Source organism: Hippichthys cyanospilos, chromosome 11 (assembly GCF_059441005.1).
Source record: "Hippichthys cyanospilos isolate Australia breed blue-spotted pipefish chromosome 11, RoL_Hcya_1.0, whole genome shotgun sequence".
NCBI lineage: Eukaryota > Metazoa > Chordata > Actinopteri > Syngnathiformes > Syngnathidae > Hippichthys > Hippichthys cyanospilos.
This window is the reverse complement of record NC_142379.1, coordinates 6,441,929-6,455,043: the sequence shown is the minus strand read 5'-3', so window position 1 is coordinate 6,455,043 and position 13,115 is coordinate 6,441,929. Positions and strand designations below refer to the sequence as shown.

Here is a 13,115-nt window from a genome sequence, read left to right as displayed (position 1 = left end):
AAACTAACATACAATTATGTTGCTTAATAGACAACCCACAATTTTTTTGTACAAAATTACCCAGAAAGTTGGGTTGATCATCCCATAACGCCCCAATCATCGTCATCAAAACTAACCAAAGTTCAGTCAAATCCCGGGAGAAAATGATGTTATTTTAAAAAAACAACTCCTTGTATCAAACAACCCAGAAATGCGGGTTGTTTAATACACAACACCCCAGATTTGGGTCAAATTGACCCAAGTTGCAGGTCATTCCAATGTTTGATCAAAATTGCATTGTTTAAAAAAAATAATCATCAAAAAGCCCTCTTTTTGGCGCCCCTTTAGTTCCATTGTCACTGCAGAACTCAGAAACACCCAATTTATTTGCGGCGAATTGATCTGCTGAAAAAAAGTACGGGTATTATAAATCTGAGCTCACATATCATCACATCAATTCCATTTGTATTTGTGGCAGAAATATACACTACTGTCATTCCACTTGATTGTTACATTTGCTGCCTCCATCAAGTCTGAAGGAAGTCTGCGGAACGTTCAAGATTATGATTGCTCGCGCGCCGAGCAGAAATATGCAATTATTCATCCGACCGTAAAACTCAGCCCCCTCCGGCGTCTTCGATCAGACGTCCTTCAAAATTCTCTGAGTTCCAGCTGCGACTCAGAGCTGTAATTCCACCTGTGAGTAAAATATGGAGACTCCATCAAGCGTAGCGTATCTCCGCTTACAAGGCAGTTGAAATCCGATTTTGATGGTTATGCAGATGAACGCAAAGGCAGGGCTGCGCCGCTGTGGGAGTAGTCGCGCTCTACGTTAATTCTGGCCAATCGGAGCAGTTCTTTAACCATGCCACACGCTAGAAAAGAACGTTTCAAGTTTACGCCACTTTTTTATCACTAATAAAGCTAATCAAGAGGTATTATTACGAATAATCGCTCTTGTTCCGTTTTGTTGTTGTGTACTACTCACAGGGATATTGAATGGCTGCCTGCTAATTATGCATTTGTCTGTTTTCATTACATTCTGCTCTAGTTTGGCTTGTTTGGCTCGGGCATTCCGTCTGCGGTCGTCGGTCGGGCTTCGCTTAATGGGCCACTCAGAAGAAGTCGGCCGTTGGAGCAAAGCTGAAATTGGAATGTTTAGTTTTTCATTTCGCCGTGGCAGAGCTCTGCTGCTCGTCAAAGCAGCGTGACTTTTCCAACCCGGTGGAAGCCAACGGGAGCCAATTAGGAGGTGATGGCAAGCCAATTAGCAGCGCCGGTGGTTTTTAGGATGACATCACCAGAGCGCTGTGCGGCAGTTTAGCATAGCCCGGAATGGCTGATGCGGAACCCACAGAAAATGGAGACAGGGATAAATACAAGATCTTTTTCAAAAGCTAGCCAAAAAAATTGCTGTTATGTTGTAACTTGTAACAAGTCTTTTTTTTTTTTTAGGTGAGGCACATTTCAAAATGTGAGACAATGTGCCATTACAGCCTGAGCGATACCATTTATTAACACACTTTGCAAACGATACACATTGCATATTTTTTTTTTTTACAAATTGTGTAAATGCTTTTAATGGCATAATAATGAAAGTTTTTTTTTTTTTCCTTCAACCCCTCAAATTGTTTAGTGGCATCAGTTCTATCCATACATAAGTAGGTTAAATTTATTAACACCCATAAAAAATGGAAAATGGTATGGTCTGTCTTTGTAGACGTGATGATGACACTTTAAGACGTAGCCATTAACTGCTCTCTACCGCCACCTACTGTCTTGAGGTGAAACACAAGTCAACAAAGACTTTTTTGTTTGCTGACATAGTTTGACCACCGCTCAACAGAATCTTGCAAAAATCGCAGGAAAATCAAAGACTAAAATCCTATTAAAACGCACCTCAAAAATTGTAATTATAATGGTTTTATATGGTCCAAATTTTGGACAGTGATTACTTTTGTGCACAAAATCTCGCTCATCTAGCTACAATCACATAGAAATGTCAGAATCGTTGCATTTTGAAAATTTTAATGTTTTAATCATCTGTTGGAAATTTCAGCTCCCTAGTGTTTTTCCCTTTGATTATTTTATGATCTCATTAAAAAAAAAATCTAAGAAATTTCTACAATTTGTAACATAATGCTACTTCAGTATAGCATTTACAGCAACGAAAAAGCATCGAAAGAAAACACTAGGGAGCTGAAATTTCACCCAGATGATGGCGACATGGCAAATTTCAACAAAATGAACCAAAAATGATCAAAATATTGCAAAATGTTTTTGTTTTTTAACCTTCGCTAGGTCACACCTAGCAGCCGGCTGTCCGCTTCACCTCCTCTCTCACTCACGTGCGCCGCTCCTCTCACACATCCTCCGCTCCTGGAAAGCTCTCGGTGGAAGCAAAGCGGAATAAAATGAATTGACTGGGCGAGCGTTAAGGGAAAACGCTGACCTCCTCTCGTCCCTTTTGCACTCTTTCATTTTTCACTATTTGGCTCCTTTTTTCCCCCCACTTTGGCGCTTCTTTGCACTTCCTCCTCCCCTTCTTCGCTCCGTCTTCTTCCACATTGTAATAACAGTCATAATGATAATAACGGCGATGGGCCCAGAGATGGTGATGTAAAGAAACATAATATTAGAATAACAAATAGGCTCTCCAAGCAGTGGACACGGTTTGACCTCTGCGCACATGTGTGCGAGTGTGCGTTTGCGAAAGTCAGACTTTGTGGGGACCCGGCGAGGGAGTTTGCTGGCATGCTGTATATACGGTCACTTCCTCTCCAGTTTAAACAGAGCAGGCTGTGCTGGCAACCTCCGCTCGCCTTTCTCCAAATGGTTTGCATCATGTTTGAAGCCCCCCTCCCCTGCCAGCACCCCTCCCCCTGCTCCCTCCCTGCCTTCGTTTGTCTATAAATCATCAAAATCTCAAAGTTTATATGCCTGAAAACAGAGACAATCCTTCTCCTCGGAGAGAGGGGCACGCATAAGAAAAAGCTATAAAACGGATTTCTTTCCACTTCAAACGGGGCCTCTCCGCTTTCGGCTCCTCCGCATCTCTGGAGACCCGGGCCGGCGTCCTGACGCTGGGTGCTTCCCTGACGCTTCTCAGGAGGCTGCGCCCGAGCGCCACATCAGAGGGGCCCGCTGAGCTCCTAAAAGTCCTCCGCGGGGAAGACAGCCAGTCGCTTGCGGTGAAACGCGGCCCTGCCAAGACCGGGTGAAAATTGTCATCGGGGGGGTCGTCTGCCAAGGGAGATGAATGCGACCTCGAAAAAGCAAACTAATCCAATTGTGGATCAAAACGGGGCCGAACTTATTTGGGTCGATTTGACATAAAATGACCAAATTTGGGGGATTGTTTTATACTTACGATGCAATTTCATCGTTCGTTGAATTCATTGATTTATTCGTTACGCGCGGTGTCGTGGGGAAAATGGATAATGGATCAAATGAATGGGGTACAAGTTTTTCGGTTGTTCTATGAGGTTTTAAGTTGGCGCAACTGTTTGGGAGAAATGAACTGGGTTATGAGGGTTATTATATTTTGCAAAGCCCCCCAGGAAAGAAAAATCCCCCACCACCACACTGACTATAAATAAGATTATTATCTACAACAATACAATACTATAATATTCAATAAAATACTATGTAAAATATGTAAATATATAATAAATATATACAAATATAATATAAAAATATTAAAACATATGTATAAATATAAAAACACTTTATTATAATAATTAATACCAAAAAAAGACCCCTTTTTAACATTAACAAAAGAAATATAAATCCACTTTCAACAATTGTTAACTACTTTTTTACAGCGCTTATACAGGTTAGTCTAAAACCGAAAAAGGGTATCAAAATGACTGAATTTTTTTTTAAAAAATGGGGCCCCACTATTTAAGGACTAGGTTAAATACACCCAAGAGGACCCTTTATTGTATTATTTTTGACCCAAATATCTTTAAAAATGAAGATTTTTTAAAGACTTAATAGTTGTCCATGATGTTAAAGTAAGTCAACAAAAAAAAATTGGGGTAAAAATAACCCAATTTGTCCCAAAAAAACTAGAGGGTCAAATTGATCTAATCAGTGGAGAACATGTTTTGATATTAAAACAAAAAGACTTAAAGGAGTGCGATGCCATCCGTTTCTCATTTACTGAATTTTGGAACTACGTTGGTAGCTTGAGTCATATATGTCTCCAGAAGACAGATCACATCAAAATACAGTAATCTGTTTTATAAGCAATAAGATGCTTCATGATCCAATTAATTTGCTCTTAATTTCGAAAATTGCTGTTCTTCTTGTTGTTAATTACCAACATACCCTTCACATGCACTTACGGACCCACGGGGGCTATTTGTAACCCCCAATTTGTTTATTGCCAATCAAAGTTGAAGCTTATTATCCCGGTTATTACAAAACAAAAATAATCACATATTTGAATTTAGCATCGCTTTGCCCAGTGGTAATAAGAATCCAAAAAAAACCTTAGCTAAGCTAATTAGTAGCATTGGTTTTGCTGTAATTGAAGATATTTTAACACAAATGTTAGAACAATACATCCAGGCATATATTCTTTATCCTCTGCAAAGAGCGGCCATGGTGTGCATCCAAAGACAAAAATAGCTTCATTCATATTTGTCGTAATTATATATTTTCAATCTTGACACGTGTTTTTGTGACAAGATTTAATAAAACTGTAAATGTTACTTTAAGTTACACTGTAAATTTTGAACGCCTGAAGAACTTATGTTCACGTTAGCGTAGCCTTGCCAATGTCATGACTTTGTTTGCCAGCGTCTCATCTGCAACTGTTTTTAGATCATATTTAATGAATAAATACTTCGCCATCCACTCAAATGAAGAAGGCTGCCGCTCTCTCCGCCGCAAGCCGCAGTGACCTCAAAAATCAACATAAAAGAGAGTTATTACCTTTGTGACACAACAAACGAGGACTTAAAAAAAATTCCTCCGTTATGTACCATCTCGTGACGTTAGCGGGCGGGTTCATGGCATGCTTAGCATTCCGGCTAATTCGACCAGACGTGGCTTATTTGTTAATCATCAAAACAATACAAATGCGAATTATTTGAAGCGAGAAACCGCCAGAGTGAAGGCAGCCAATGCTGAATGTTTTCAAGAAGGGTTTCGCGCCAAATGGGGGATTAAATGTTCCTCTGTGACACGGGTCACACTCGAATGATTATCCGATCGTTATGTGTTTCCTCATCTGAGTGTCACACTCTCTTACGTGAACGTTCCTGCGGGAGACCCAAAAAGCCTAAAGATCTTCATGTGATGCAGCCGGAACCGACGGACGGCTTTTATGAGCCGCTGATGCTAAGCCGCTAGTTTTGCGAGGTGATGCGCGGATGACCCCAGGAAAAAGGCTTTGTTTTTGTCATGTAAAGTGTAATTGCAATAAAATTAGAATTTGTTTTTTTCTGTTTTAGATTAAGCTGTAACCTGAGTAAACGCTGTAAAAACTCAACAGAAGTTGAAAGTTGATTAAATTGATTTTTTTCTTTTGTTAAAGCTAAAACGGATACAGGTTTAGGGATACAGTTTTTTAACGTATTACATGATATAACAGCCTGTTAATACTCGATCTTGTTCAGACGCAATCTGAAGCTGTCTAACAGCCTGTTGATACTCGATCTTGTTCAGCCGCAAATGAAGGCACTTTTTGTTAAAACTGTTCATCATTTTACATCTGCACAGTCATGGCGTTATTGAAGGGTGTTTTGGCAACAACTCTTCATGACTCCTACAAGCAGTGCGCTTGTGGCCGTGAATGACAGAGCTTCGCAGAGACGTATATGTGTGGGAGGGGTAGGGTGTGAGTGGATGCATGAGGAAATGACTGTGAGACAGCAAAGGCTGAGGCTGGCCCTTTAAGAAAACATGCAATGCCTGTTGAGCCGCCGTACTACAATTCAGAAATCACTGGGCATACGAAAGAAAGGCAAGGCTTTATTAACCAAATTTCATACACTTAATTTATGTATGGGGGCAAATTCTATATTGCACAATTTCTGTGGTTTTCCGGTCCCCATTAACCGCAAAAAACAAGCGAACACTCGCTTAATTTATACACACATACACGTTCTTATGAGAATTGCGGTCCTGTTTTTTTAATCCATACTGTTCCCAACATAAACTTTCAGCATTTAACACAAGACACACACGCGCACACATATGTAGCGATCCCAACCAAGAACACACATGCTCACACACATTCACACACGTACATGGAGATTGTGATTCTTTTGAAAATAGACGGCAGAGCGACATGGGTGGGCACACATTGCTGTCAAATAGCGTTGATTAAAGAGTTGCAGATGAAGACAAGAGACAATGCGGGGACAGCACATACACACAGACTGTATATACAGTATGCTTAAAAAGAACTCCTTATGCTGATAGGATTTTTTTTTTATGTCGCTACATTGAAGCTTCAATGCGGAGAACTTTCCCCTTGCAGATGGCAACCCCACTACGACGCAAACATTCCGCTCACTCGGCAATTGATCCGCAGTAATAAATCAGTGAGGGAAATCACCACTGTGGGTTTTGGTGGTATCTGGAAGAGAAGATGAAGAGGAGCAGGCATTTCTATTTCAAACAAACAAAAGTGTTGCCCTGCAGCGTGTCTCCGCAAATTGGCCCAGGATCACACTGCCTGCCACAACTTCAGATAGTGAAGAAAAGCACACGCTCCGCGAGCACACCAGGTGGGACGAGAAGCACGCGAGTCTAAAAATCGTATTCCAGACGACCCGTTCATTAATTCTACACTTGGCACATTGGCGGTTTAATTTATGATCAAATATTCGTTTTTTTGGTACCGAAATTTCTAACCGGGAAGTAAAACACAGAGACCGCACCTGTAACCGTGTGGCTGCCTTGCCCCCTTAATGACGTAGCTCAATGACGGCGGGCCACGCCATGGTCTTGAGCGCTCGTCCTCACGAGGCTCGCAGCTGATGGAGTCTGTTCCAACAGCGGGAATAACGGGGCCAAAAACAGACATTTTGCTGACATTAAATGCAAAACTGCATCAATACACCGCTCTCAGTAACACGCATTCCTCCTGACAAGTCAGTCCCCATGGGAACTAAGTACTCATGACAATAGTTCCGCCCGCAGGTGAATTATTTACTACTGATGCTAATTGTCTGGTTGTGTGCTCCCAAACACACATTTTGGCCATTTCTACAGTAAAACGTTGTAGCTAATAAATGAAACGTTGCTGTTTACGTCTCCGGCTCGACGCAAAATCTATCCTCATTTCCGGAACCCAAACAAAACTAAAAATCGTTGATAAGGAGCTGGGAAACTTTTTTTTTCTGGTTCGACATTTGTCAGAGCCCCGCCCCCTTTTTTTCACCGTCGGTTTGTCAGCTTTTCAAGCCAGACGAAATTGTAATTGTTGGTCTGTTGGTGTATTTTTGCCCAACCTTCCGCCACCACAAGAGTGCGAAACGTTACTTTCTTTTTCTGGTCCGTCATTCGTCAGGCGCTGGTCTACTTCTGTCTGCACTCATTTGAATTCTTTTGATTGTTTTCGTTCTTACACTTAACGCCATGTCTGGGGTTCTACAGTTACAGTGCAATCCGCAATCCTCTGTGACAGACAGACGGACAGTCTGTCAGTCTCATACGTTGAGGGGAAGCTTGGGGTAGTTGCAAACTGCTCATGTCTTGCAACTGTCGTCATCAGCACACTTAGTTAAAAGCCCCACAAAGTCGACTTTTCATGTTACGACCCTTTTAACATTCGATGCGCTCATGCCTTTTAAATCAAAACGGATTTTCCAAATCAAATTGTTTTTGTTACACAACTTGTTTATATTTTTGTTCTGCGGTATGAATTACACAGTTGGAAATCAACCTGTATTTATTTCAGTTTTAATGACACGTGGGTTTTGACTGGTGCGCGTTGATATATTTAGTCGGGTCACTGCGGGAGCTCGGTGCCATGTGTGAACATTTCCAACAGAGAATAGTGATTAAACAGCGTGGAGGGGAAAAAAAAAAAAAAAAAAAAAGCGCATCCTTGCACTTTTGCAACCCGGTCGTAAAGCATGCCCTGCGCAAAAAGTTTCTGCCATGTGCGGTGCAACTGTGGTAGCGGGCCCTGCTTTAATTAGCCAAATTAAATAGGACTAACTCCTCACTTTTCCTCACGAGTCTTCTCTTTGGTAATTAAAGTGGTCTCGAAACCACATCGCGGTCTTCTAAAAATAATCCCAGCATTTGCCATTATTTTTACAGTGTGACATTGCGGCCCATTTTGGGATGCGGGGAGCAGGTCGAAAGGTTAGCTCGTTACCGGGGTTCATTGGCAAGTGAGTCGATGCGAATATAAATATTAAAAAACAGTGCATTCACATCCAAAATGGGTGACTCAGACGCCGTAAACAGAATCCGCACGAGGTCTACGGCCTGCGGTAATCGAAAACAGATGACCCCGAAAGTGGAGGTCAGATGGTGGATGACCTCTTGCTTTCACTGCAAGCTGAGTGTTGCGATGTTACATGTGGTCACACATGACACACATTTTCAGTGTCAAGTGTTCACTGGAAGAGTGTGTGGGCCTTGTGACAAACATCTGCGTTTTGTATGTACCATGTTTGTATTCCAAAAGGTTTATTGTTGATTCACTGGAATTACCGTATTTTCCGCACTATAAGGCGCACCTAAAAGCCTTAAAAAAAAATTAAAAGCTGATGGTGCGCCTTATAATCGGGTGCGTCTTATATATGGATCAGTATAGAGACTAGGATTCGTAGATGGGGAACGAAATGATAAAGGAAGCTTTACCTGTTTCTTCTGTGTGTTTACAGTTGAACAAGGTTGCTCATATTGACATTAAGTTATTATCCTATTGAGAGTTTAGAGTTATTATTTGAGTTATTATTGTTAGTACTTTGAGTATTACTATATTGTGATTGAAAAAGTTTGAAAATATGTCATTAATTGAGGGTGCGCCTTATAATCCAGTGCACCTTATATATGGAAAAGGTTTGAAAATATGTCATTAATTGAGGGTGCGGCTTATAATCCGGCGCGCCTTATAGTGCGGAAAATACGGTATATCAACTTTCTCCCAGTTAAACCAATATAATTGACTGGGAAAAAAATCTAAGCATAGATCAATGTTTTCAGTTTTTCCTTATAACATTTTTTTTTTAGCTGAACACACCAGATTCGCAGCATTCAAACAAGGAAACACCCTCCTACGTTTTGAATCAAAAATGAGAATTATTGCTTGTGTAAAGACTTTTTTCTCGATACATTGTATTTCATTGGATCTTCTTCTTCTTACCTCATCCTTCACATTCCCCTAAATTTGATATTGATGCTTTCAGAAGGCGGTCCAACCGTCTCGCGCCAATTGTCATCCAAAAAACCATCAGAATTCATCCTTGAGGAAACATTTACGTCCGTTCTTAGCCGTATGCCAATCCATCAAGAAAAAAAAGCCGATAAGTCCGGAAAAAGACGTATTGTAAGTTTTTAAGAATGCGCCCCCCTGGGGAGGGCTGATAGCTATACCACATTGATGTCGAGTCATCCAAAGGGCCTGAGTTCATTGAGGATTTATGCACCTGCTGCTGGGTCACTTTAGACATGTCGAACGTTTTGGCCTTCAAAGCGAAAGTGCCCGGGGCTACAAAGGCAGACTCCGCTTTCACGGTGACGTTATCGATTCCTAACAATTACTGTAATCCCGCCGCCCCAAAGACGGTCGTCACGTAAGCGACGCGGTCTTCGCTTTGGAATGAGGTTCGCTCGCGACCCTCCCCGGTGTCAGGTGTGTGTGTTTGCGTGTTCGTGTGAGTGATTTCTGGCCTCTCTTGTGGCTACAGGTGCTTCACATTACGCCTCATAAAACCCAGAGAGAGAGGAAAATTACTGCCACAATTTGTTCAGGGGGGTGCGGGCGGGGGGCTGGGAAACGAAGGGGGCTCGGGGGGTACTTGAGTAAAGCCTTATGGATAAAATATTGACATATGAATTTGTGACTGTGTTGTGTCTGCTAAACGCTTCAGCATTCCAATCCTGTGCCAGGAAAGCCCATATTGTTTTTGAATGGAATGATTTAGCGCCTGCGTGCGTGTGTGCGCGGGTCGCAGGGCCAGCTGGCACGCCGCTCGGCCTACGGCGTGTATGCCATACGTGCCGGGGAGGAGGAAGGTCACGGGGGTCGCGGGGAGTGCACGCCGCCCAGGGGAAGCTGAAGTAATCTCCAAGATGGCTGGCAGCTTCCTGCCTCGCCCGCCGCTGCGCCTCCAGTGGGGAATTCAATCGGTCCGCTCGCTTGACGGTCTTCTAAGAACAGTGGAAGGTGGAGGTCGGCTTTGAATCGTTTTCTGCTTGACTCAACGCTCCGGATTTGAATCTGCGTCGTCCATATGGTCCTCTTTCCTGGCTCCTTGTTTTTCCTTGCACCGTCTCACGTTTCCCGGTTATAAACGTAGTCAAGACCGTCAGGTGTATTTGCTAGGATTTTAACCGAGTTCAAACAAACCGAGTTCAAAACATCAAGACAAGAGTGGACCGAGACAAGACTTTTGGAGTTCTGGACCAAGGCATGACTGAGACATTTGAAATCTAGAAGGCAGAGAAAAGACCAGGACATTTGCGGGTTAGGACCAAGACATTTGAAAGTCTTGATCAGGATAAGACCAGGATTTTTGGAAGTTGAAACAGACTATACACCAAGATTTTCCGAAGTCTAGACCGAGACAAGGTCAAGGTAAGACCTAGGTCTAGAACGAGACCACCAAAACCTTTGCGGTCTGGAACGAGGCAACCAAGACTTTTGCTGTTAGAACGAGACGGCCAAGACTTTTACGGTTAGGACCAAAAAAAAGACCAGGACTTTTGCGGGTTAGGACCAAGACATTTGAAAGTCTTGATCAGGATAAGACCAGGATTTTTGGAAGTTGAAACAGACTATACACCAAGATTTTCCGAAGTCTAGACCGAGACAAGATCAAGGCAAGACCAAGACCTAGGTCTAGAACGAGACCACCAAAACCTTTGCGGTCTGGAACGAGGCAACCAAGACTTTTGCTGTTAGAACGAGACGGCCAAGACTTTTACGGTTAGGACCAAAAAAAGACTTAAGACTTTTGGACTGAAACTAGATAAAAATTTTTGGAGATTGGTTCCGATTAAGGTTACAATGAAAGAAATCTCAAATCTAATCAGGCAATACTAAAAAAGCATCATCTTAGCGATCCAAGTAGTACAGTCCTGCTCTCATCCAACCTTGATCCAAAATCTCATGTCCGCCTTGTCCGAGAGTGTCTGAGTAAAAATGCCTTCGATTCTAAGATGAGCCAAAAGTGATTTCAAGACCAGGACCACTTTTAAGAAGTACAACTTGTGTTCACACCCACAACTCCGCAAAAGCCCTTTTGTAAATATTCCTGCCTACAAAAACCACTACAAGATTAGGATTGCACTTTGTGATCAAGGAAAATAAGGCCTTCTGTGTCAAAATTTTGAGAACAACCGGAATCGATGTACTGTACGTAATTTAAGCGATATTGCATGTGCTCCTGCTTTCTATCGCAAATTCCTGTGATTGATGAAACATGGAGCGCAACCCAGCAAATACTAAATCCCACCCCCAGCACTTAAATACGTGTTGTACATCCGCAGCTGCGATTGTGGAAAAAAATACGGCGCTCGTGTCAACATGTTTTCTTTGTTGATTCTTTTCCTCAGAATTTGCACTTGGGTGCCAAACGAAATCACTCGGCGGTCAAGAGTGTTTTCGCCGAGCCGTGTTTTACAAAAGCCGCCCTTGATTTGAAGCAAGAAGGCGAGAGAGACGTCTGCGTTTTCTCCAAACTCGCCACCGATCGCCTTTTTTCCGTTTGTTTGTTTGTTCGATCGGCTTTGTAACCGATTTGAAAAAAAAAAAAGTCGCTCACGTGTTGGTGACCTCTTCATTTTGTCCACGAGTGAAAAAAAAATCCCCACTTTGTGAATGTCTCTTGACTGATGGCGTTTTAATTTTTTATGCTTTCATGTCTTTACGATTTCCCATTGAAGTGGTTTGGATGGAGCGCAGGCAACAATTCACCACTTTAAGGGGTTTTCCCAAAGCGCTAAAAATCATTCTCTGCCATTCACTACAATTATTAGCATGACAATCGACGAGCCGGCGAAAATAGATGAATCTTTACATGGCTTAGATGATCACGCTCAGCTCTTAAGCGAAGATGTTTTTGTACAGCGTGTGCCTTGTTCACTTATGGTTTTTACAACTTTTTTGTTTGATTTTTATTTGTTTTTTTTTTTATTTAGGGGGAATCCTACCAAGTCTCGGGGTCAGCGTTAGTAAACATTTCCCATAGAGGTGAGTCATACTGTCACAGTTAGTTTTGATTTTAAATATCAATAAAATGACTTTTAACACTTTTTTAAACCCCATCACTATTAAATGATGTCAAATAGAACATGATTATGATGTGTGGGGTTCCACAGGGATGCATTCTCTTGCCTCTCTATTTCATTAATATACCGCTTTAAATCGGCATAAAAAAACGTTCCCACCATTTTAGCGCTAGCATAAAATACTAAAAAGTAGGTATGTTTCATCTATATATATATATATATATATATATATATATATATATATATATATATATATATATATATATATATATATATATATATATATATATATATATATATATATATTTATATATATATATATATATATGTATATGTATATTTAGTTATTTAGTTATTTATTTATTATTTATTTATTTTTAAACTATTTTTAAACTATATATATATATATATATATATATATATATATGTATGTATATGTATATTTATTTATTTATTTATTTATTTCTTATTTATTTATTTTTAAACTATATATATATATATATATATATATATATATATATATATATATGTATATATATATATATATATATATGTATATTTAGTTATTTATTTATTCATTTATTTCTTATTTATTTATTTTTAAACTATTTTTAAACTATATATATATATGTATATATATATATATATATATATATATATATATATATATATATATATATATATATATATATATATATATTATTCAT

General features: G+C 40.6%; 1 protein-coding gene across 1 annotated transcript in view; it reads left to right on the top strand.

Moving 5' to 3' along the window:
- Window positions 1-1,064, top strand: part of LOC148415637 (uncharacterized) — a 68,960-nt gene extending 67,896 nt beyond the window's left edge. Inside the window, exon 13 of the mRNA XM_088428377.1 lies at window positions 1,031-1,064. The gene's annotated coding sequence lies outside the window, so the exon portion shown is untranslated. The remainder of the gene's footprint in view (window positions 1-1,030) is intronic.
- Window positions 1,065-13,115: the final 12,051 nt, after the last annotated feature.